Here is a 6000-nt window from a genome sequence, read left to right on the forward strand (position 1 = left end):
GAAATCTAAATTCTTTAGACAAGAAGTAGAGTTTCTCGGTTACATTGTAACCAGGGAAGGAATCAGGACATGTCCAGATAAAGTTAGAGCTATTAAGGAATTTCCAAAACCTGAAAATTTGAAAAGCCTCCGATCGTTCTTAGGCCTTTCAGGTTTCTATAGGAGATTTATAAAGGATTATGCAGTTATTGCTAAACCTCTAACTAGATTGTTAGAGGGCGAAAATGGTAACATCTCGGCGAAGAAATCGAAGGGTGTAAGAATAGATTTGAAAGAAGATGCATTAGCAGCATTCGAAAAATTAAAACAAATTCTTTCATCAGAAGATGTTATTCTAGCATATCCTGACTTTGAAAAGAAGTTCGAACTAACAACGGACGCTTCTGCAATCGCTCTTGGAGCAGTTTTAGCACAAGATGGGAGACCAATAACCATGATATCTAGGACTTTGTCTGCAACCGAAGCAAACTATGCTGCAAACGAACGAGAGTTACTCGCAATCGTCTGGGCATTGAAAGATTTAAGGCATTACCTATACGGTGTCTCAGAAGTTCATATTTTCACAGATCACCAACCATTGACATTTTCTATGTCAGATAAGAATCCGAACTCAAAAATGAAAAGATGGCGATCTTTTATAGAAGAATTTTCTCCGAAATTTTTCTATAAACCTGGCAAAGAGAATGTTGTCGCGGACGCACTCTCCAGGCAGTACGTAAACCATACTCAAGACGAGTCGGATGATGGAACAGTTCACAGCGAAATTTCTTTATCGCAAGTTATAACTTCTGTTAAATACCCAGTAAACCAATATAAAACGCAGATAATATTATCTAAGGAGCAGTCAGCCTCTAAGACAAGAAAGATTTTATTCCAGCGTTTTTTAAGACATACCATAACATATGATACTGTGGAAAATTTGATAACTCTTCTCTTGGAAATCATTAATCCAGGGACGGTAAATGCAATTTGTTGTGACCTTTCAGTTCTTGCTGAAATACAGAATTGCATAAAGACCAAATTTCCATCAGCTAAATTCATTCATACAGAAAAACTGGTCATGGATGTTATCCGGGAAGATGATCAATGGGATATAATAACGACAGAACATAATCGGGCACACCGATCGTTACAAGAAAATTATGAACAAATTATTAATGAATATTATTTTCCGGGAATAAAGAAAATGTTAAAAATGGTAATAGCTAATTGTAAGATTTGCAAAGAAAATAAATACCAGAGAAAACCGGAAAATGCAGTAATATCCCCTACTCCAATACCTGAATATCCTGGTCATATCCTGCACATTGACATACTAATAACAAATAAAAGTAATTTTTTGACAGCAATAGACAAATTTTCGAAATTTGCGATTATTGTCCCAATTGCATCCAGGAATGCAATCGATATCAAAACGGCTCTTTCCCAAATACTAAACAGATTTGGAAACGTGAGACTTATTGTATCGGACAATGAGAAATCGTTCAAATCAAGTCTAATTGGTACCTTTCTCAGAGACTATTACGGTGCGGAACAACATTTTGTACCTCCAATGCACAGTCAGAGTAATGGCCAAGTTGAAAGATTCCACTCCACTTTATTAGAAATTGCCAGATGTGTTAAAGCACAGCAAAATGTAGAAGATACAGTCGAACTGCTGCTTTTGTCCACATTTAAATATAACAATACCATTCACTCTGTAACAGGAAGAAAACCAATAGACATTATTAACTTAATTCCTAACAAAGACCTAGAAGAAATTAAAGGAAAATTGAACGTTGCTCAGGAAAAAACTCTAAGGATTCATAACGAAAACGCCTCGTTTAAAGTTTACCATCCAGGTGAAAAAGTGTTCGTTAGGAGAAATCGTAGGCTTGGGAATAAATTTGATAAATGGTACGTCGAAGGGACAATTGAACAAGACCTAGGCTCGACAGTGTTGATTAATGGAAGAAAAGTTCATAAAAGTAATTTACGGTAATCTTTTTTTTTTTTTTTGTTTAATTTTTTTTTCTTCTCTACTAGACTTCTAATGACATGGACAATACTGACATCGGAAACAATACTGGACTACACGGACTCTTACTTCATAGCTGTAAAAGATGGAGACGTAGCAATTTATAATGACCACAAATACATTCTGCACAGGACAAATTTAACGGAGTACGAAACGATTTTGGAAGAAACAAATGGGTTATTAAAAAATTTTTCAGACAGAAGGGAAATTGACTTTGTAAATGACCAGATGAGACAGATCCAGCGGTTGCTGCGAACACTATCGGTACATGGCCGACACGCACGCTCACTGGATTTTATAGGATCAACTCTTAAGTTCATAGCCGGAACACCAGACCGTGCTGACTTTGAGTTACTAACAACAGAAGACAATATGATTATACGTGACATCAATAAACAGACAATTATCAACTCGGCCCTTCAAGACAAAATCAACGAACTGACGGAAAGAATAAACGAACTGCAAAAACTATCCAGGACATCCAATTCCATTAATGTTGATGAGCTAGTATTTCTTGAACTTTTGAGTGCCAGGAATAGCGAAATTATTTTCTTTTTGAGCCAAATGTCTTTATCAATAACTCTCGCTAAGGCTAACATTGTAAATCCTATTATACTTGACAATGCCGAAGTAAGTTATATTCTCGAGAATGGAATGGTACCGTTAAGTATAAATAGTTTACTTAAAGCTAGTGATGTAAGCATTTACGAAAGTAATAACACTATTTACTACACTATTAAGTTGCCCCTAATTGAGCGAAAATGTAATTTTGTAAGAATTTTTCCAGTCATTCACAACAACACTATTATCCAACTAAGTGTAAAGACCTCAGCGGATTGTAACAAACAACATATCCCTGTAACTGATTGTATAAATGTGGGGAACACAAATATTTGCAAAAGTATAGTTAACGAATGTCTATCTCAAATTTTAAATTCGAATTTTGCAACTTGCCCTACTGAGCCTGCTGATAACATTCCGCAAATTCAAATGATATCAGAGGGTTCAATATTACTTAATAATGTTAAAAATACTAAAGTGGTTGATATAAAACCAATGATGATTGAGGGAACCGCGTTAATACGCTTTGCAGAGAATGTTACTATAAATAACACTGTTTATCTTAACAAACGTCGTCAAATTGATTTTACTGAGCCACACCCACCAACAATTTTAAATATAACAACATCAACTCACAATGTAAATCTTTCTTTGCCGTATCTTCATAGAATTTATTTGGATAATACTAATTTACTGCAAATAATAGAAATTAAGATATCACACCATAAACTGTTATTCATACTTACTTTAATTTTCGTTTTATCAATTACTATTGGAATTTTCTGTTATAAATTAATTAAGAAACAAAAACCAATTGACATAGACGACATTGTTAAGAAAATACAAAGTCGGAGTAGAGACTCTCCGATTTCAAACGGGGGGGCAGTTAACGTAAGTTAACGTATGTTAATAATTATTAACTCTAATTATTTAGCCCTACCTCGTAGTAATAACACGCGCAGACAATTCGCGCATCATATTTCATCACGCCACTACCTGGTCGTTGAAATGCTGATGCGCTTATTAGTGGTGCGGGTATTCGACCAGTAAATATTCATTTTTGCTGGAAGAATGCAAGGTAAGCATTTTCACACACTTCTGTCAAATTATATTAAACCACAAAATGAAAGAATAAAATCAGATTGTATTTACACGTCCACATAAGTGGACAGCAATCCAAAAAACATTAACTTGCACAATTATAAGTATGTTAATAATTACACTCGGGTGTATAAATGAAATTATTCATTAATTTTTCTCTATATCTGAATCTGTTACTCGATCGATATACATATATATAAATATATATACATATATTCAGAAAGAAGGTGTGACTGATCTATAGGTTATGATATTGGGCAATAATTGTACTTAATAATTAAGATGAGATCCAATATAAAATACTAGATAATTATATTCATACAGATGGATAGTATGTGACCGCAATTATTGAATGTTGATTCTAATATAACACACTTTAAAATCCATACGTGTTTAATTTAAACATACAAAATTTGTTATACGTAAATGCGTTTGATTATAATTCCGTGAACCAAATTATAACCAAGCTTATCTCAGTTCTTAGTAAAATCACATGAAAGATTCAATATGCTCAATCAAAGCCAAACTGTTCATGTATAAATGTGTTTGATTATAATTCCGTGAAGAAAATTATAACCAAACAAAAAAAAAATCACATAAAACATTCAATAATTCGATTGCTGCACTACGGCTTCACTTAGGTCTTCAATTCAATCACGGTTCTACTTACAGTACATCCAGAGAACTTAGGCTATGTTATGATGGTGATGATGAACTATGATTGTGATAATGATGGGTATGATGATGAAAAATACTTAATGTCCAGTCTATTGGTGATGATGATCTGTGCTATTGCTGTTAAATGGGCTATTGGCATGATGTGATGAATGATGGCTGCGACTAAAGTTGATATGAATTGGATTCTCATCTAAATTCAATTTTGCACTGCAGTGTATGGTCCACGTGGTGGTTAAATTTTCTTGAAAACGGTCACTAATTGTTCTGAACATCTGTCTCCGATATTGCGGGCATCAAAATTCAAATCCTTTTGGAAAACTTGAGGTGTTTTGCGCCATAAAGGGGCCGGCATGAAAGCTCGAAATGTTTATATGAATGACGCCTCAGCGTTATGGCTGATTGGGGTGCAAAAGTTTATTGTTGAGTCTGGTGGAAATTTCCCAAAAATTATCCTACAGCAGGCGAATCAAATCCAGATAATTCTGGATAAAACACACTGTGGAAAGATCGTTGGTTGAAGTTTGGTAACACGGGCAGATGGTGTTCGTGTACCAACAAGTTTAATGACTGTACTTCAAGCGTTCCAAGTAGATATTTTCCAATTAGCAGGAGTAGAAATTTCTTGAAGCTGCGACAAATCTCAGGAATTGGCATAAATTGTTTAGAAACCGGCATACAATTTTAATGGGGTGGCAAGAAAAATTCTTTTGTTGAATACTAGTGGTTTTGTCAGAATTGGATTAGCGATGTTGTGGAATATAAATTTTGTTCTCAGCCTGAGAGATGGCGTGGTACTATAGTACCGTTATCCAACAACGTGTTTCCCAAAGCGTGGTCATACGCAGGGTACAGTCTTCGCAACCATGTGGCGATTCTATCAAAGAAAGAAAAATGCAATAAAATTGCATATAAATACTGTTTTTGGGATAATCCTTTAATGTGCACTAACTCACCTTTTATAGTTTGCTGCACCAGATTATTTAACAATTGTTACTTACAATTGTTTTCACCAAAATCACTAACACCTTTTAGTACATCCAATTGGATGTACTTTTCTTTTAACTAATTAGTGTGTATACCACTAACGCACAATTCTTTGCCAAATTCCACTTTGTTTACCTTGGTCTGATCTCGCCGGCTGCAACTTTTGCAAATGATGCAAAAACATATGCAGTCGGTTAGGGATCACCAGGGCGAAATTTGCTTCGACCAATGTAATGCTGACACGTCAGCAAAACATCTGATCGCCATACAGTGTTGCACGCAGGTGGTGATTCTTTTAAAATGACGTAGGCAGCAGGGTGACATAACAAACCCGAAGAGTTACCGAAGACCAGTCGGAGGAGAACTAGTTCCGGAAGTCAACCTAAAACAACTTTGACGTGGGGAAGAACTGCGACCCTGAGATAAACAAACGAAAACATCAAAGCAACAGCCGGGCATCTACTTAATCGGAACCATGTGTTGAAGGTCTTTCGAGTGATAGACCCCTATCTTTCGTCCTTGTAGATCTTCTATTTCGTAAAGTGAATTTCCTACCTTTCTGGCAACCCTACATTTGACAAACTTATGACAGAGCTTTGAATTAAGATGGCGCGAAGCGTCACTCAAAATGAAGTTCCGTCTAAGTATTTCCTGTCCTG

This window comes from Musca autumnalis, unplaced genomic scaffold (assembly GCF_047663935.1).
Source record: "Musca autumnalis isolate F117 unplaced genomic scaffold, ASM4766393v1 scaffold_4, whole genome shotgun sequence".
Taxonomy (NCBI): Eukaryota; Metazoa; Arthropoda; class Insecta; order Diptera; family Muscidae; genus Musca; species Musca autumnalis.